The sequence below is a fragment of the Bos indicus x Bos taurus genome, chromosome 20 (genome assembly GCF_003369695.1).
Source record: "Bos indicus x Bos taurus breed Angus x Brahman F1 hybrid chromosome 20, Bos_hybrid_MaternalHap_v2.0, whole genome shotgun sequence".
NCBI lineage: Eukaryota > Metazoa > Chordata > Mammalia > Artiodactyla > Bovidae > Bos > Bos indicus x Bos taurus.
The window spans coordinates 18672231-18693101 of NC_040095.1; the positions used below are offsets into that span (position 1 = coordinate 18672231).

General features: G+C 42.7%; 1 protein-coding gene and 1 pseudogene across 1 annotated transcript in view; one reads left to right on the plus strand and one right to left on the minus strand.

Annotated features, from left to right (window-relative positions):
• PDE4D (phosphodiesterase 4D) overlaps window positions 1-20871 on the plus strand; it is a 1572172-nt gene that overhangs the window by 86436 nt on the left and 1464865 nt on the right. The window lies entirely within an intron of this gene.
• On the minus strand, window positions 2916-3292 carry LOC113879135 (annotated as a pseudogene).

Below are 20871 nucleotides of genomic sequence, written 5' to 3' on the forward strand. Positions count from 1 at the left end.
TCCAATTAGCAGTTCTTTCTAGTTGCAGTGGGTTATCCATGGGGTCTTTTTAAAAAATCTTACAGCTTGAAGGGGAGAATAAATGGAACTGATCCCCCCTAAGTACTGAGGACAGATGTGCATTGCTCAAAGACTCTCAGCTTAGAAAAGACTTTCTCCCCTCTTGGCAAATCAGGCAGCATGGAATCACCAATGGCCCAGCTCCCATGGTATTTTTATGAAGTTGTTTCAATGTGTGAAACATCCACCCCGTGGAGGTTTAAGTTGGTTGTAGCTTGAGCCCCACAAAAGCAGGTTCTGGGATTTATATAAGCCCTTGATTTATTGGAACACATCTAATGGTGTGAAATTCATTGACTCCTGTGATATGAGCTTGCATCTGGGCAAGACCCACCAGAGGCCAGGAAGTTCACAGTCAGATTTTTGTCCCTGAGAACATTTATCAGCTTCTATGAAATCCTCACCTGGCTCCATAAAAGCAATAGTTGCAACTACCTTAGGGGAAGTACCCAGTTAAATATGTTTCAGGTTGGCAATTCTTTTCTGTGAATATGAAGTTCAGAGTCTTCCCTGTAGTATCCTTCTAAGGTGAAATTGAAGAAGGAACCATGAGAGTTGTACTTGGAAACACAATTGGGAAGCTGGTGCTCCCCATTTAAAGAAGTGGCTTAAAACTTCTTTCAGTGACTTTCTAGGGGACAGGCAAAGTCATTTCCCCTTGATGTTGGGAAGCTGTAGGTGGGGTTAATTTCTTGATCAGTCACTCAGTCCTGTCTCACTCTTGGTGACCCCATGGATGGCAGTGTACCAGGCTTCCCTGTCCTTCACCATCTCCCAGACTTTGCTCAAACTCATGTCCATGGAGTCAGTGATGCCATCCAACCATCTCATCCTCTGTTGTCCCCTTCTCCTCCTGCCTTCAATCTTTCCCAGCATCAGGGTCTTTTCTAATGAGTCAGCTATTCCCATCAGGTGGCCAAAGTATTGGAGTTTCAGCTTCAGCATCAATCCTTCCAATGAATATTCAGGATTGATTTCTTTAGGATTGACTGGTTTGATCTCTTTGCAGTTCAAAGGACTCTCAAGAGTCTTTTCCAACACCACAGTTCAAAAGCATCAATTCTTGGATGCTCAGCCTTCTTTATGGTCTAACTTTCACATCTTTACATGACGACTGGAAAAACCATAGCTTTGACTAGATGGACATTTGCAGCAAACTAATGTCTCTGCTTTTTAATATGCTCTTTGGGTTTGTCATAGCTTTTCTTCCAAGGAGCAAGCGTCTTTTACTTTCATGGCTTCAGTCACCATCTGCAGAAGATTTTGGAGCCCAAGAAAATGAAGTCTGTCACTGTTTCCATTGTTTCCCCATCTATTTGCCATGAAGTGATGGGACTGGATGCCATGCTCTTCATGTTTTGAATGTTGAGTTTTAAGCTAACTTTTTCACTCTCCTCTTTCACTTTCATCAAGAGGCTCTTTAGTTCCTCTTCACTTTCTGCCATAAAGGTGGTGTCATCTGCATATCTAAGGTTATTGATATTTTCCCCAGCAATCTTGATTCTGGCTTGTGCTTCATCTAATCCAGCATTTTGCATAATGTACTCTGCATACAGGTTAAATAAGCAGGGTGACAATATACAGCCTTGACGTATTCCTTTCCCAATTTGGAGACAGTCTGTTGTTTCATGTCTGGTTCTAACTGTTGCTTCCTGACCTGCATACAGGTTTCTCAGGAGGCAGGTCGGGTGGTCTGGTATTCCCATTTCTTGAAGAATTTTCCATAGTATTTTTGTGACCCACACAGTCTAAGGCTTTAGCATAGTCAATGAAGCAGAAGTAGATGTTTTTCTGAATTCTCTTGCTTTTTCTATGATCTAGTGGATGTTGGTAATTTGATCTCTGGTTCCTCTACCTTTTCTAAATCTAGCTTGAATATCTGAAATTTCTTGGTTCACATACTGTTGAAGCCTAGCTTGGAGAATTTTGAGCATGTCTTTGCTAGTGTGTGAAATGAGTGCAACTGTGCAGTAGTTTGAACATTCTTTGACATTGTCCTTCTTTGGGATTGGAATGAAAACTGACCTTTTCCAGTCCTGTGGCCACTGCTGAGTTTACCAAATTTGCTGGCATATCGAGTGCAGGAGTTTCACAGCGTCATCTTTTAGGATTTGGAATAGCTCAGCTGTAATCCCATCACCTCCACTAGCTTTGTTCATAGTGATGCTTCCTAAGGCCCACTTGACTTCACACTGCAGGATGTCTGGCTCTAGGTGAGTGATCACACCATCGTGGTTATCTGTGTCATTAAGCTCTTTTTTGTATAGTTCTTTTGTGTATTATTACCACCTCTTTTTTTTTTTTTTAAATAGTTTAATGTATTTTAATAGCAAACTTACAGGAACAGCACAGAAGTCAGACAACATTAAAAACATGTACTTGCATGTAGGACAACTCACTTAGCAAAGTATATGAGTGGACAGAATCTACTGTATGAGAAAAATGCTGCAAACACCGTTTAGTTGCAGTCAATAAGAAATTTACTTGTTTTTAAAAAATCCAAATGCTGGCATTTTCCAGAAAAATTTAACAGGTTTATTTATAATCGTTATAAAATTGAACTGCTGAAAAACTTGTTCACTGAAACATTTTGACTTGCATTAATGCTTTATGTCCCTGCATTTATATTAAAAATTCACACACAAATGAAAATGGAAGAACTGCCAATACTGGGTTTCTGTCCCCTATTTTTCCACATGCAATCATATACTTAGGTACCTTTTGACCCCATGGGGGGAAAATATCTAACATTCAGAACTACCAATAACAGGAAAAAGAGATTTTTTTTTTAAAGGATGAAATGTTCCCATCATAGTCAATTTGTAAGCATGTTCTCCACGTATGCAGCATGCTAGCTAGATGTCTGTTGGCTTAATTGTTACATGTTTGGCATGGATAGCACACAGGTTGGTGGGTGTCTTCAAAAAGCCAACCAGATAGGCCTCACTTGCCTCCTGCAAAGCACCAGTAGCTGCACTCTGGAAGCGCAGATCTGTTTTGAAGTCCTGAGCAATGTCTCGCACCGGACGCTGGAAGGAAGTTTGAGAATCCGTTCAGTGGACTTCGGATAGCGTCTGCTTTCACAGAGTGCCGCAGTACCAGGCCTGTGATGAGGAGGTTTCTTCACCCCTCCAGTAGAAGGTGCCATCTTGCCAGTGGCTTTTGTAGCGAGTTGCTTCTTTGGGGCTTTATCACCAGTTGACTTGCTGGCAGTCTGCTTTGTATGTACCATGGTATGGAGACCTCCTTACTTACCTGCCTTCTCCTTCTGCTGGAGCTTGGTGAGCTAGAGGTGGCCACCTTGCCACCTCTTCTTAATATCTTCTGCTTCTGTTAGGTCCATGCCATTTCTGTCCTTTATTATACCCAAATTTGAATGAAATATTCCCTTGGTATCTCTGATTTTCTTGAAGAGATCTCTAGTCTTGCCCATTCTATTGTTTTCCCCTATTTCTTTGCATTGTTCACTTAGGAAGGGTTTCTTACCTCTCCTTGAAATTGTTTGGAATGCTGCATTCAGCTGGGTATATGTTTCCTTTTGTCCTTTGCCTTTTACTTCTCCTTTTCTCAGCTATTTGTAAGGCCTCCTCAGATAAGCATTTTGCCTTTTTTCATTTCTTTGTTTGGGGGATGGTTTTGATCACCGCCTCCTGTACAATATTATAAACCTCCGTCCATAGTTCTTTAGGCATTCTGTCTATCAGATCTAATCCCTTGAATCTGTTTGTCACTGCCACTGTATAATTGTAAGTGATTTGATTTAGGTTATACATGAGTCTGAGTGAACTCCGGGAGTTGGTGATAGACAGGGAGGCCTGGCATGCTGCAATTCATGGGGTCGCAAAGAGTTGGACACGACTGAGTGACTGAACTGAACTGATACCTGAATGGTCTAGTGGTTTCCCCTACTTTCTTCAATTTAAGTCTGAATTTGGCAATAAGGAGTTCATGATCTGAGCCACAGTCAGCTCCCAGTCATGTTTTTGCTGACTGTATAGAGTTTCTCCATCTTCACCTGCAAAGAATATAATCAATCTGATTTTGATATTGACAATCTGGTGGTATCATGTGTAAAGTCATCTCTTGTCCTGTTGGAAGAGGGTGTTTGCTATGACCAGTGCATCCTCTTAGCAAAACTCTGTTAGCCTTTGCCCTGCTTCAGTTTGTACTCAGAACCTTCAAATAGGAAAAACCAAATTCTTGTTCACATTTGGATTGTCTGTGCAATATTGTCATCATAATCCAGGAAGAGGTAATGTAGGACTTGTACTGTGAGTAGCACTGTCTATTTCCTTTCTGATTTGTCCAAAGTATGTAAGTGATAATTCATATCATTCCTTTCAGGGAGCAAAACAATCAAAACCACCATCAGTACAGACTCGGGGTATCCTTGGTGCTAGAGGTGTCTATCATAATAATGATCCCTTACATCGAGTGGAGTTTGACATTTATAGAGCTTTTATAAACATTACCACATTTCATCTTCATAATAGCCCTGTCAGGAGGTTTTGTTATTTCCATTTTTCTGTTGAGAAAAGGGAGTCTCAGTGATAGTAACTGAGTTGGTCAGTTTCAGAAAGGATCTTCAGTGAATGTCTTCCGCCTCTAAGTCTAGGGAAGTTTGTACTGTACCTCAATAAGGATTTATGACAGGAGCAAATGTAAGGGCTCAGTGTGGATCTGGATAAGAAACATCACAGCTATGAAAGTGATGGGAGAGGTCTTGTCATTTCTTAGATTATTCCAGAGAATGATGTGATGGGAAGAGAGAATGGCCATCAAAGAGTTCCCCATCCTCATCTCAGAGATCTAGGAATATGTTAAGTTGCTGGACAAAGGGAAATTAATGTTGTAGATGGATTTAAGGTTGCTAACCAGATGAACTTAAAATACGGAAATTGTTTTGGATTATCTGCATGGGTCTCACATAAGGAGGGAGGCAGAAAAAGAGAGTCAGAGGAAGATGTAACCAAGGAAGAAGGGCCAGAGCCGGGTGACATTGCCAGCTCTGAAAATGCAGGAAGGGGCCACACACCTTCCTGGGGTTGGGGATGACCTAGAGAATCTGAAAAATACATGGAAACAAATCTTGCCCTAAAACTTCCTGAAAGGGACAGAGCCAGGCCACACCTTATATTAGCCCACTGAGTCCCGTGTTGGACATCTGACCTACGAAACCGTAAGACAATGACGTTTTGCTGCCTTGTGCCACAAAGTTTGTGGTAATTTGTTACGGCAGGAATAGAAAAGTAAGCCAGTTGGAAGGCTGTTAGAGCCAGATCGGTAACTCTTTTCAAAGCAGGCAGTGCAACTAGGAACCTGTGTTATCACCATGTGAGGACAGTTACAGGTTGGATCGATAGTTCATTCAATTATTTATTAATAAATATGTCTGGCACATCTACTTGATGCCAGGTACTATTCCAGCAGCAGCAATAAACAAGACATAAAAAAAATCCTGTGTTCATGAAGGTATCATTGTATTATAGAAGGGGAGACAGGCAGTAAATAAGTAAAATACATCATATACTCTATAGTGAGAAGAAAATTATAAGGAGAGGATGAGAGGAAGTGGTGTGTGTACAGTGGTTTGCAAATTTTAGATGGGGCTTCCAAGGGCAGGTTCACTAAGAAAGTGAAATATAAATAAAGACCTGAAGAGGAAGAGGAGACAAGCCACAGAACTTTCTGGAGAAGAGAGACTGGAACAAAGAAAATGATTGCAAAGGCTCCGAAGACAGGAGGGGTCCTGACATGCTGATGGATCAGAGAGAGTGGGTTGGTGAAAGTGTGGGTAAAACTTCTGGTGTTTCATCCAGCGTCTCCTTAACAGTGGGTTTACAAGCTGCTTGCTTTTGCATGGGGTAGGAGCGTGTTGGTTTTACATATCAGTTTATTCAAAAGCAAACGTTGTTTTAAAAATAAGATGAATATTGAATTGGTTTATAAATGAGACTGTTAATTAAACCCCAGGTGCTGCACATAATTTCACATTCTGTGACCAATAAAAGTTGCTGGAGAATGAAAAAAAAAAAAAAAAAAGACTAATAAAAGACTTCTGGAGTGCTTGGTTGATTTGAATAGTGGCTTATAGCCTCATCAAGCCTGGAGTTGGAACTTTTTCTCCTCAGCTGGTGGCCCTTTTTTATCACCTCTACTGCAGAGCGAAAGCAGACCATTTCCAAAAGTCTGCCTGAGGCAGCCTAAAGCAGATAGTATCAGAGAATTTTTCAGTGCTGATAACCAATTTTATGGATCAGTCATTTGACTTAATGAAGAGAATGGGGGAAAGTGATGCAAGAAATGTAAGTACTGGTTGGCATTTCCTTGAAAATCTTAATAACTCTTGCTTTTCAAAGAGTTATGTGGTTGGGTAGTGCCTGTGAACAGGCTGACTTGGGAATGCTTTCAACCCAGTCAATGGTTCACGGAGTTATGCTGGGAAAGGCCAGTCTCTTTTTTTTTCTCATCACATTGCTCGTATCTAATAGAAATCTCTCAGAGGAACTTTTATCCCTCTGTCTAGAGACAGAATCCACAGTTGTCATCCCCCTAAAGCCATTGGGTAGCATTTCTTTAAAGGAATGGGCTAGACAGAGTACTTCGAGTGATCCTTGCAATGGAGGGGTGAGCACCTGCAGCTAAGAAGGAGCCAAGGGTGACCAGAGAGGAGCAGATCAATTGGGGTAGTAGGTTGCATTGCCTACAGACTCATCCTGGCAAGAGGGACATGTAAGAAGTGTCAGAGCTTGGTCTCTCACACAGCAAAGATCTGTGGTGGAGCAAACTTCAGGAAGAGAAAAGATGACCCTAGACATATGCGGCAGTCTAAAATCATGGCCTCAAAATTCTTTGGTGCTCTTCCTGTCAAGAAGTAAGGTCTACACGTCCTCCCCGTGAACCTTCTCATGATGGCTTGACCAATAGGCTGGAGCAGAGGGACACTGTGTCTGACTGAGTACAGGCCTTAAGAAGTGGTATAGTTTCTGTTTACAGTCTATTGAGGCAGTTGCCAGGCTGTGGGGAAGCTAAGCCTCCCCCATGCAGGCCCACGTGGAGAGGAACCAGTAGCCAGCAGATCCCGCAGTGCCGGTTGGGTCACCCCAGTTGGCATTTCATGGAACGGAGGGCTGTGCCTGCTGAGCCCTGCTCAGATTGGGAGAAAATGAAATACATATTGTTATTTTAACCTACTTACTTCTGGGGTAGCTTGTTGTATGTGTAAAATTGCAACAAGGCACATTTTAAGAGATGGGACAGAGAAATGTCAGGTCTCATATAGGATTGTTTTGCTATTTCAAGTATATTTAATATGAAGCATATGATTAAAGTCATTGTTAGCCATTCTGGAATTATTGATTCTTTTCTTATAAAAATGCACATATATTAACCATTTGGGTACAGTTTCAGGAATCTCAGGCCCTCCTATGTTTTTCCACAGGCACATAGACCTCAGCTAGAGCATCTCTCCACCGCTGTTTGTTATAAAGTGGAATTTGGCATAAGCATAGGGGAGGATGAGGGAAAGGACACCGAACTTTGTTATTAGGCTTGTGCTTTGTTCTGGCCCTTTCACTGACTTGCTCCTTATTGGAGGATAAAGTGCAAAACCTCTGTACTGCAATTTCTTGGATGGTAAATTGTTGGTTCAAGTCATTCATTTCTTCAAAGGAATGCTGAGATTGAGAAAAAAAAAAGGAAGTGAATGCTTAGAAAAGTTGTAACTTGCCCCTCAGAGGTACTTAAGGAGTATTGAGTTAATTGCTAGCTTCTGTTATCCATTGGGGATTGCTTGATTGGGTAGCCCAAACCTTTAAGGGCAAGATATTGGTCATAAAACAACTCTGAGACATGGACACCAGGCAAAGAAAATCAAGGAGTATAGGAATGAAAAGGGGAATTAAGTACAGCATGACCTTTCACTCTGTTCTCCTTGGTTCTGTAGTTATTGGAGAGAAACTAGGAGAAACAGTAGGCTGCAAAGATTGGTATCAGTTTACACCAAAGCAAAACTCTGCTCACCAACACAAGGACTTGGAAGCAGTATACACAGAGATCTCACAAAATATAAAAACACAGAAACTGCCTTCAGCATTGGCGTCATTGTGTAGAAAGTCTATTTACATTGGTTCTTGTGAGGTCAGCAAAACATTTTGAATAGCAACTCTTTGGCTGCCTACACTGAATCTGGAAATATGAAATAAAATATAAACAGCTGACCTGACTTCTGAGCAGGGTGTTCCAAAATTTCTTCTTTGCTTTCTCCTGCAACAGATTGCATTGTTACTTTATGTGTAGATTTCTGTCACCTCAGATGAAAGGATCCTGACGTTGGTTAGGGTAAAACCCAAAACACAGGTGATGGAAGGGAACACCCAATGTTATAGCCTCCAACAAGGAAGATCCACTGTGGTTGTTTTCCTTTCCATTGTGTAACCATAAGGATGGGGAGGGGCAGGGGGAGAAAAGCTGAAATCACGTCTATATGGATGGAAGGCAATTTAGTTTCCATCAGACGTGGTGGCATTGATCAGTGAATAGCAAAATCTTGAACAACAGTTGCCCAGTACAAACTGTGTCACAGGATCCAGTTCAAAGATATCTGCAGTTTGTTTAGTTTTCACATCAATGCAGGCAGAGTCAATTTGGGCTGAACTAAAATGACCTTTGGAAATAGTTTATCACCTCTTCTTTTTAGCAACTAATATGTTAAAAAAACCCTACCCCAAAATATGAATTTAATCCTTATTCAGGCCAGTGAAAGTTGAGGGGAAGACTACCCCTACCCCACACTGCATTGGTTTTCTGCCCATCAGCATTGAAGAGGGCAGAAGTCTTCTGCAGGGACAGTTCAGCTGGGGCACAGAGGCAGGTGACCTTGAGGGGCCAGTAAAGTAGGTCTTAGGAGGTGATTATATCACTTATTTCTTCCTTCTGTGTGTGTGCATGCTAAATTGCTTCAGTCATGTCCAACTCTGTGCTACCCTATGGACTGCAGCATGTTAGGCTCCTCTGTCTATGGGATTCTCCAGGCAAGAATACTGGAGCGGGTTGCTATGCCCTCCTCTAGGGGATCTTCCTGACTCAGGGATTGAACCCATGTCTTTTACATCTACCTGTATTGGCAGGTGGGTTCTTTACCGCCAGTTCCACCTGGGAAGCCCTTCTTCCTTCTAGGGGTATCTAACTATAAAGATAGGCTCAGTGTAAAGCCCACTTACAGTAAGACACTTGAAAGTGCCTGAGTGTGAAAAGTTGAAATGTGCTCACAAAATACCCATGAGTGAACACGTAGAAGATTTTTTCTCAGGGGTTCCCTGTCAGAGTCTCTTAAGCACCCAGTTTCCCTTGAAGGAAACCAGTGCCAATAAAGAGACACTTAAAGAAGCTGAGGCAGAGTAAACCATATTGATTTATAGCCCATATATAAGGAAAAGTTAGAAGGTGATTGCTTCTTGGCAGGAAAGCTATGACAGACCTAGGCAGTATGTTAAGAAGCAAGGACGTTACCTTGCTGATAAAAGTCTGTATAGTCAAGGCTATGGTCTTTCCAGTAGTCAGGTACAGATGTGAGAATTGTACCATAAAAGAAGGCAGAGCACCAAAGAATTGATGCTTTCACTCTGGTGTTGGAGAAGACTCTTGAGAGTTCTTGGACAGCAAGGAGATCAAACCAGTCAATCCTAAAGGAAAGCAACCCTAAATACTCATTGGAAGGACGGATGGTGAAGTTGAAGCTCCAATACTTTGGCCACCTGATGCGAAGAGCTGACTCATTGGAAAAGACCCTGATGCTGGGAAAGATTGAGGGCAGGAGGAGAAGAGGGTGACAGAGGATGAGATGGTTGGATGGCATCACCAATTCAATGGACATGAACTTAGACAAACTCCAGGAGATAGTGAGGGACAGGGAAGGCTGGCATGCTACAGTCCATGGGGTCAGCAACAACAAAGGAAAAATCTCCCTACCTAGCAATTTTTTAAGAAAACCATGCACTAAAGGGAAAATTGCTATATCCCCTCCCCCATCTTTCTTATGCTTTGTTTTGTTTGCTGTGTTAATTGGAGATTTACATTACTTATTCTGTATGATATCCAGACCTTTCAGGAATTATTTGGTATTTTTCTAGTTGTTCCTCCTTCCTGGCCTTGGGCGTGGTGCTGGAGCAGCAGAGAGAAATCGAGCGTAGTCCCTACTCGTCAGGAGTTCACACTCCAGCTGGCTGGCCCAACCACAACCAGCAACTACCATGCGGTTTGATGAGGGAGACAGTTTGACAAGGCATGGCAGTGGCATGGATGCAAGTGTTCGACTTAGGGGCAGGAAATTGAGGGGAAGCTTGAGATCTTGAGATGGGGCGGGATATGTGAGCTGTATCCTGTCAAAAAGTGGTGGTATTTCAGATGGAGGGGAAGAGGCTTGAGAGGTAGAGGTGGTCTGGGAAGAGGGACTAGTAAGTCCAAAACACAGAGGTGACAATGGCCTTGTGTGTTTTGGGAACCTTTGGGAGGTTGGTAAGGCTAAAGCACGTGGGAAATGACGAAAGAAGAAAGAAGGAGACGAGCATGGAATGTCTGGTAGGCTGTGCAGAGGCACCTGGAGTCTTTCTAAAGCCTCTGGGAGCCTCCCAGGATTTCTCAGAGTCCCTCGGCAGCCATGGTTCCCACGCAAGCCAACAGTGACTGGAAGTTTGCTAGACTCCAAGGAGGCAGGCCCAATGAGGGGGAGTTAACCCCCTTGGTAGCAGCCCTGAGACAATGATGGATAAATGTCCCAGCTTCCTGGCCCCTGAGTGGGGCAAAACTGCAGTTCATCCTTGGGTGTCCTGGAGGCCCCCACTGGATGGAGCCCCACTGCTCACAGCAGTGATCTGATCATTTTCACATCAGTATTTCTTCTCGCCCCTGCCGTTCTTCCACGCCCCTTACACTTGCTCCCTGGGGTCTCTTCTTCAATAATATTTGCACTTAAATTCTTCGCTTAGAGTCTGTTTCTTATGGAACCCAACCTAAGCCAGTGTTTTGGGAGATGGGGAGAGATACGGTCATGCAGATAGACTCTACATGGTTTTCATGAACACGAAGGTAAGAGGGGAGGATTCAAGAGCAATTTAGAAAGTACAATTTGTAGAAATTACAGCTTTACTGGATGTATCGTGAGAAGAAGGGAGGGAGTCTCAGGTGACTCATGGTTTGGGCTTGTGAACTGGGGAACTCTATTAAGCAAGATAAGGACCACAGGCTGGAAAATAGAATTTTTGGTGACATATAAGGAATTTGGATTTGATTATGTCGAGTTTGAAGAATTGCCACAGACAGTGTGAAGCTTAGAGGAAAGAAGCAGCTTGGAAACCCCAGCATTGAAAACAGGCATCATTTCCTAAGTAGCAGGGGAAGCTATGGTATGAGTGTGGGCAGGGGCTGTGGGGAAAACCCAGCAAGGACAGAACCCTGGGAATACATGCCAAGCCTTACCAAGCATATGGGTGAGGAGGACCTGCTAAAGAGGAGTAAAAGACCAGGCAAGGGCCAAGAGAGCGATATTGCAGAAACTGAGAGAGGGAGAAAACAATGAAGAGCTTCCATGAGGTAAGCCTGCACATTTCCATTGGATGCAGACACTGGGTGGTCAGTGGTATCTTTAGGAAGTTGGTATTAATTTGGATCAGTTAGAGAAGCAGGAGGGGTTTCCCCCCCTTAAGAAATCTAATTTTATCACTTGGAAAATAGGTTCAACAAGAAATGCCTCAGTTCAGTTCAGTTCAGTTCAGTCGCTCACTTGTGTCCGACTCTTTGTGACCCCATGAATCGCAGCACACCAGGCCTCCCTGTCCATCACCAACTCCCGGAGTTCACTCAGACTCACGTCCATGGAGTCAGTGATGCCATCCAGCCATCTCATCGTCTGTTGTCCCCTTCTCCTCCTGCCCCCAATCCCTCCCAGCATCAGAGTCTTTTCCAATGAGTCAAGTCTTCGCATGCGGTGGCCAAAGTACTGGAGTTTCAGTTAGAAATGCCTAGAAGAGTATAAATAGATGAGCATACTTTCTAATTCTAGGTAAACATGATTTCAGTTAGCATGCCAAAGGATACAACCCTCTATTTAGATGATTTGTATAAAATCGGAGACTTACAAAGCTTCAAGTTTATTGTTCTAATTGGGCAAGATTTTTCCTTCTAAGCTAGCTGTTATTATTATTTTTTTTAAGTTGGTCCTACTCCTGTTCAAGGAGCTGCCCAGGTGACTCAGTGGTAAAGAGCCCACCTGCCAATGCAGGAGCTGCAGGGGATGTGGGTTCCATCCCTAGGTTGGGAAGAGCTCCTGGAGTAGGAAATGAAAACCCTCCCCAGTCTTCTTGATGGGATAATCACATGGACAGAGGAGCCTGTCAGGCTACAGGCCATGGGGTCACAAAAGAGTCAGACACAACTGAGCAACTGAGCATGCATGCACTCCTGTTTAAAAAACAAAGCAAAACAAAGTTTAATTTTATAGCTGGTGCCCTGTTGAATTTTGAATAACAGTCACACTTTCTGTGTCTTATTTAGTTACTTGTGTTTAAGGATTTAATCTCTATGGTTAGACTGGGTAAGTATTAGAACGATTCCCCTATGACTTTCTAAGATCCCTGGGGAGGTACTTCTCTGTGCCTCAGTTTCCCCATCTGTAAAGTGGAGGTGACATTCTGAGGTAATATAACCTCAGAATGTTTCTCTCAGGACAATTGAGTTAATTCTAGTAGTGTACTTAAAACCATGTGTGGCACAGACTAAGTGCTTAGTACCTTTTAGTATTGAAATACTATTTATTAGTGTTTTTCCTACGTATTATCCGTTTCTGTTGTTAAAAATCGGGAGACAGCATGATGTAAAGGAATAATGGTTGGACTAGAAAACAAAAGAGTAAGGGTCTATTCTCAGTTTTTTCTGTCAACTCCACTCATTTCTCTGAGCTCACTTTTCTTCATTTGTAAAAGACGGAGGTTGGAAGACAAAACCTTTGCCAGTCTTGGCTTTAATATTCTGGAAGCCTGCCATTTGCTTGGGGGTGGAGGGAGGAGGTTGCTGATTTACATTAGTGGTCTTAGCTATACCCTGTTTTTCCCTGAGGGAAAGATAAACGGGCAAAAAGGGAAATCTGAAAACCTTGCCACTAGGCTTTATGAAAAGTGTGCTAATGTTTTGGTTTACTTTCACACAATTCCTTTCTTGGGCTGAAACGCTCAGATCAATTGCTTGTGTTCTCTTTGGATGGCTTATCTTTTCTTTTTGTGTATATCCAGTGATTTTTCATTTTTGGCATTTTAAAATCCCTTTTATAGAAAAATCAAAACATTTTCATGCATCCATTTTATTTGTTAATGCTATAATCTATATAAAACCAGCCCACTTAAAGTAATTATTCTTTTACATCATAAATACAACATGAAAATAAAGTAATAATTATATGATGTGCTGTTTTCTTGTATCTTAACACATTTTTGAGGTCTGAAAATTGGTCCCTTTTCTAGTTTTGCCCTTAATCCAGTGCATTTTTCCTTTGATGAGTTATTTTTAATATGCACACACGGGGGAGCTTTTGAGACACTGGTTTGGATGTTATACGTCAATGGCTTTCCCAACAACTTGAGTCTGAGGTGATGGAACAGAGTTGTCCATCACGGGCAGCATAAGAGGCTGAGATTTCCTTAGCGTTTGTTGTCTGTTATGAGGTCCTAGGAACAATTTATTATTCTCTCCTAAAAGTAGCTGTGTATGTGCATTCTCAAGCAAAAAAAAAAAAAAGGGTAAAAATTAAAAAAGGAAGATTTTAGCAGATTTGTTTTCTGATGCCTCAATAAGAAGATTATGGGACCTAAAAGCATGGTGGAATAGAAGAAAAAATCCTACCTGAAAGGAGAAGAAGAAAAAGTGAAAGGTCAGAGTTGAGCCTGATGCTCTTGGCCTCTTGCTCTGTTTGCTGTTGGAGGGAAATGCAGAAAAATAGAGTGCTGTGTTAAGTGAAAAGAAGCCTCTGTTTCACAGGCCCTGAACTGGCTTTATCATTTTCTTTTTTTTGAACCCAATTAAAAAAAATAATTTTTAACGTAAATTAACACATAAAAATAGCCCTGGTGGCAGCTGCACAGATACATGATGGAGTATCATGGATGGCTGGGGCTTCCCTTTGCCCCAGTTTATTTGGATTATCAACAGCATCATAGTCACGCCCAGATGCTTTGCTCATGAAGCAGGGTTTTAAATGCCTTTGAAAATGAAGATACTATGAGAAAATCAATACTGCTGATTTTTTTTTTACTGCTATTTATATATCAACAAAACCCTGGATTAATATAAATTTATTTAAAATTAAACAGACCATTCTTTGTGATGAATGGGAAATAGGTAAAAGTAGCTTCTCCTTCTCACTGGTTTTGGCTCCCAAGGCAGCCAAATTATATTCTCTGCAGTTTATGTTTGACTCCTTGCCACTCCTTTTCTCTAATCTTTTCCTCTGGACTCTCTCTCACTCTTGTGGTTTCAATCACCAACTGTATTACCATCCTGGACTTCCATCACAGACTCCAACTGTACATTTTCTACCACTCACTGTACATTCCTACCTGGATATGGGAGTCAGATGTAGTAAATCAGGTGCCAAACTTACCTTCCTTCCTCCACTTGTCTGCTCAGCCTCCTCCTTTACTCCCCACCTCAGCTCACCAATCCCTCCTGGCTTTTCCACTTCTACTCTTTTTTTAATAACTTTATTTTATATTGGCGTATCCTGTTGGCAATGTTGGGATAGTTTCAGGTGCATAGCAAAGAAACTCAGCCATACATATGCATGTAGCCATTTTCCCCCAGACCCTCTCCCATCCAGGCTGCCATATAACATTGAGCAGAGTTCCCTGTGCTATGCAGTAGGACCTTGTTGGTTATTCAGTTTTTAAACATAGCAGCGTGTACATGTCAATCCCAAACTCCCTCATTATCTCTTCCCCCCCACCCTTCCCCACTATGTGTCCATAAGTTCATTTTCTAAGTCTGTGAGTGTTTCTGTTTCATAAACATTTATGTATTTGTATCATTTCTTTTTAGAATTCACATATGAGGGATGTCATACAGTATTTCTCTCTCTGACTTAATTTACTCAGTATGAAAATCTCTAGATCCGTCTATGTTGCTGCAGATGGCATTCTTTCATTTTTTATGGCCGAGTAATATTCCATTGCACACATATACCACGACTTCTTTATCCATTCCTCTGTCAATAGACACTTATGTTGCTTCCATACCTTGGCTATTGTAAACAGTGCTGCAATGAACACTGGGGTGCGTGTATCCTTTTGGACCACGTTTTCCTCTGGATGTTTGCCCAGAAGTCCCACTTCTGCTCTTGAATTTTTTGAGCCACCTAGGCTTGAAAATTTGGGGTCACTTTTGACACTTGCCTGTCTCATGTTCTGTGCTGTGTCATGACACCCCAAGACCACCCTTAGGCTTGATGACCTGCTGAAAGAATACATCGACTCAGAAAAGCTAATACACTCATGGCTATGGTTTACTGAAGTAAAAGGACAGAGATTAAGAGAAAAGGGAAAGATGCATTGGGCATGATTTCTAGGAGAAAACAGGCACAGGCTTCCAAAACTTTTTTCCCAGGGGAGTCGCATGGCTGTGCTTAATTCTCTGAGCAATGATGTGTGATGCGATGTGCAACCAGGGAACCAGCAGAGCTCACCTGAGCCCTGGTGTCCAGGGTTTTTATTAGGAATCAGTCATGTAGACATGCAGTGCCAATGTGATTTATTTCAGTTGTTCAGACTCCAGATCCCCAGGAAAAGACAGGAATTCACTGTGAATCATACTGTTAGGATAAACTATTTGACCAGACTGATACTGCTTGGCTCAAGGCTTCAGGCATATAACACTTTTACCCGGCAGACTATTCTAAGGACTCAGAGCTCAGCTCCTAAGAGCTGGCTGGCCAAGTCCTGGAGACAGGACATTTTTGAGAACATGCAGGATTTGAGGAACCCAGCTCTGTTGAGTTAACCTTACAATCACCAGGCTTTATTGGTTACTGGCAAAAATGGGTAAGAGCACATACTTTGGTGTTAAACAGGTATGTGTTTCTAGCTCTATGAGGATTAAATGAGATGTAGTTAAGAGAAGAGTGGACATATAAATACTAAATGAATGTTAGATGATGGTTTGTTGTTGTTATAATTAGTATTGTGTCTGCCCTTTCCTCTCCCATGCTGCATCTGTCCATCTAGTCTAAGACCTTATTGCCTTTGCTTTCATGGTACATTAGCTTCCCACATCCGTGAACCTAGGAAGTTCTACGGCAATAATGGTCCCCAAATCTGAGCAGCTTGCCGACACAGGAGGGTCTCTCACTCCGTACTTACTCATTCTGAGTCAGCTGCAGCTCTGCTCCATGTGGTTGTCATCCTGGGACCCAGACTGAAGGAACAGCTCTGCTTTGGGATATTATAAAAGAGCATGTGATAGAACCATTTACAGGCTCTTAAAGTTTTTCTTGAAAATGGCATGTTTTCTGTGCATTCCCATATAATTGTCTAAAGAATGCCATGTAGGCAGACCTAAGGCTAATGGATTAGGAGTATATAATGTTCCCTTGGCAGGTGGTGGTGAGTGAGTGGATAATAATATAATGTCACCTTTCCTAGCTGGCCGCTCTGCCTCCAGGCTCCTCCTACTCTTGTCACACTCCAGTCTATTCTGTTGACTATCACCAAGTCTATATCCGCAAAGCTGAGTGTTGGTGAGTTATTTCCCTTCTCTAAAATTGCCTTAATTCACCATCTTCTACTGATTAGTCAAGTAAGCTCCTTTTTAAGTTCAACCACTCATGGCTCTCCTGTGCTCCAGTTAAACCTGAATATTCACCAACCCTGGGCCTATTTTATCTTAGCACCTCGGCACTATTGCTCACGACAGCCATTTACTGAGAAGGATGACAAGTGCCTTACTCATAGTCGTGCCTGAAACATGTGATGAATGAATGGAAAAATAAATGTTGCTCTGGTGTTACAAAGAAACCCAACTGCTATTCAGTGACAGGGAGGCCAGGCAGGGGAGTGTGGGGAGGTAGAGATCCAACTCATGCTTTTCTCACAAGCCAAGTCCTGAGGTGGGATATGCAGGAAGGGTGTCTTCTTCTAATTAACACATAAGCAGTGAATAGTATAGCAGTGGCCTTCCTTCTAGGGTCTTTGTATATTAAAAGGAAACCTCCTGAAGAGGATCTTTGTGCACCCAAAGGACCATACAATATGGAAGTCATCACAGAGCAGCGGGAAAAAAAACTGCTGTTTAGGGTCTGCTTTTTTTGTAAGTTTCATGTCCTGGGCCACCAAGTCACCAACCTACTCAGCCTCCTTTGAATATCTGTGTCTCAGGGACCCTTCATGAGATGGAGCTCTCATGCCACTTTGGGTTTCATGAGAAGGGACCCATGGGCTTGGCTGAATTTGCCCATTTAAGTTTTAGTTATCCTGAGGGCAGCACCCCTCTTACTGGAGAAAATAGCTCTTGAGGCCAAAAATAGAAGACTGAGAGTAAAGGATGAATAAAAGTAACTGGATCTATTTCACTTGGTAAAAGAGATAAAGCCTGGCTTCATGAAAACGTTCCTAAAAATAAAAACCAATCCCTGGCAGTGCAGCAAATAAGCCAAAACGGCTTCTTGGGTGAGTGATTTTTAAGGTTTTTTTTTTTTTTTTTTCCTGGTTACAATTTAAAAAAGCTTCTCTAAAAGAAATCTGTTCCAAATTCAGTTACTAAAAGGGAGTGATGCCGATTAGTGGGAAGGAGAGCCAGAGGACTTCGGTGGCCCCAGGCGGTGACTGTGAACGTGGGGGAGGCTTCCTTGCTCCCTGGGAGTCTGCTCTCAGCCGGGCTGTGCCTAACAGCTGTAGAGCTGATGAAACCATTGTGAGTGCTGTCAGCATCGAGTTGGTTTTAACTTTTTAAGCAATATTTTACTTAGGCTTCTACTTTGTGTCAAGGGGGCTAAGTTTTTAGATGACTAAGGTAATAAACCAAGCAAAGTAAACTCAGTGTCATCTGTGTTAAGGTATTATTAATACTCCAGCACTAATGAGATGCTGAGTAGCAAGACAGAGATGATTAGTGGTCACAGAATAAAGGAATTGAGGAGGCAAATTTTTACATCCTTACAGATTAGGATTAAGAGTAGTGTGCCTGCGTACTCAATCATGTCTGACTCTTTGCGACCTCATGGACTGTAGCCTGCCAGGCTCCTGTGTCCATGGGATTTCTCAGAAAAGAATAAATACTGGGGTGGGTTGCAATGCCCTCCTCTAGGGGATCTTTCTGACCCAGGGGCTGAACCTGTGTCTACTGTGTCAGCTGCATTGGCAGGCAGATTCTTTACCACTTAGCCACCTGAGAAGCTCATTAGAGTGTGGAGCTAATTAGTGGAGTCTGGAAAGAGAGACCTAGCCTTGACTTAGAGAGAAGATGAAGTTTGATCAACTCAACATATGTCCCCCTCACTACTGGGAAAACTCCAGGGCCATTTGTGTTGTCATTAAATAGTCTTACTAATAATAATTAATTTAATGAAATACCAATGTGTCTGTGGCATTTTGCCATTCACACTTCATATTTATGGGCTCCAAGTCTGCTCTGAAATTCCTTCACACACAACTTTAGCCATCATGACTTGCCAGTGGACAAAACAATAGAATCTTCTTATAGAACCCTAAGGATCTTGTCAGTGTTCCCAAGCGTGAGGAGACTTTTTGGAACAAAGTGAAAGTGAGACCAAATGTTGCCTCCATTGTATGTATATTCTGTATATAGAAAAGATTTTTATATTTCCCTTTGAAGAAACATTCTTTTCAGGAATGGCTTTTCTTCTATAGTCTTATAAAATGCTATTAAGTAATTTTTTTTAAATTTGCTTTTTCTTCTTTTTATTTGAATGAACCTTCTCCTCCTTTCAGATGGATGGGTAGTCATTTAATTATCAATTGAGAAGGATTTGGGTCTTTTAGATCTTCCTTTAATGGGGAGTGATATGTCTATTGATAACCATGGTAGTTCCCCTCTGGGAGAATCCTTTGTAGTTCTGTGGCTTTGGTCTCTATAGGACTTGAAAGTGGATGCTGAGCTTTCTGTGTGAGTGGTCACTCCTGAGATCTTTGACTAAGCTGACAGGTCATTTTTCATCAAGGCCTGAGTTGGCTTCCCTGTCTGCTGTGGCTGGGGAACATGCTGGGTCAGATTTTGAAGCTGGAAACTTTCACGTTAAGTCACTTCAGTCATGGCTGACTCTTTGTGACCCTATGGACTGTAACCCGCCAGGTTCCTCTGTCTGCAGGATTCTCCAGGCAAGAATACTGGAGTGGGTTGCCGTGTGCCCTCCTCCAGGGGATCTCCCTGACCCAGGGATCAAACCCACGTCTCTTGAGTCTCCTGCATTGCAGGCAGATTCCTTACCACTGAGCCACCTGGGAAGCCCACCAAAACTTTTGCAGTGCTCCATCCAGATTCTGTTTCTTTAGAATGGTTAGAGTAGAACTGTTCTCCAGCTCATTCATGTCATTTATGGCAGTGATAATACAGTGATGATACAGCGAAGAACTTCTGCTCCTTTGCTCGTTTACTCTGGAATGTTTGAGTGCTTGCAGTGTGCTGAGCAACGTGCTAGATCCTGGAGGTTCAGTAGTAGGGTCTAAGTCAAATTGAGTCTTGTCCTCCTAGTGTCTAACATAGTTATAGTTGATGGGAGAAGATAGACAGTCAGGCTGCTCCAGTATATTGTGACGAGGGCGGTGATGAGCAAGCACGGTGAGCCCAGCAGGGATATTCAAAAGGATTTGGTTGTCTGTGTGAACCAGGAAGTGTGTCAGATGCTGAGTTTACAGTTAACTAGCAAAACAGACATTGCCTCTGCTGTCTTGATACTTAGGATTTTGGAAAACTGGTTTTGATTGAATGATCACATAAACACATATATGTGACATTGCTGTAAAGAAAACATGTGGTATGATAAAAGAATCTCCTAGGGAATCTAATTTAGACTGAGGGTTCTGGGAACATGAATTGGGGAAGACATTTAGGCTGAGACGTGAGTTATGAGTAGGAGCTGATCAACTGCAATGAGGGGAGGAAAGGGCTCCAGGTGGAAAGACAATCCTCTGCTAAGGCGGGTGGCAGCAAAAGTGTGAAGGTTCACAGGGCAGGATGTTTGCAGGGTGGGGGCAGAGAGAGAGTTAGGGGTTCACTAGGTTGTGGCCAGGGTCAGATCACAAGGAGCCTTCTTAGCCATAGGAAGGAGTCTTGACTTTTCTTGGGGGGTGGGGTGGGGTATGGGAGCTTTTGAAGTGTTTGAGCAGGAAGGAGACACGATCAGGTTTGTGCCTTTAAGAAGGTCATGTGGTTTCAGGAGTAGATTAAGTTGTGGGACAAGTCAGGGGGCATGGAGACTAGATAGGAGGGTGCTGCAAGAACCAGGAGTAAGAATTTCAGTAAGGAGTATTGGTGGGTGTGTGGGCCCTTGCACCACAGTGCCTGGCTCGGGTCCTAGCGGGGTCACTCAATAGCTGGACAGCTCCGAGCAGTCACTGTGCTTCTGTGGGCCGCTGGTCTTGTTCCTGTAAAATAGGGATGATAATACTAATGCCTGTTTCTTGGGTTGCTATGAGATAATCACCATTTAGTGCTCAGAGCAGCTTGTGGGTGAGGTGTTTGTGCACTGTGTTTTATGCTGGCTGGGCCCTGCTGAAAGGCTCAGGATTGGAGGGCCAGTACAGGTGGGAGCCTGCTCTC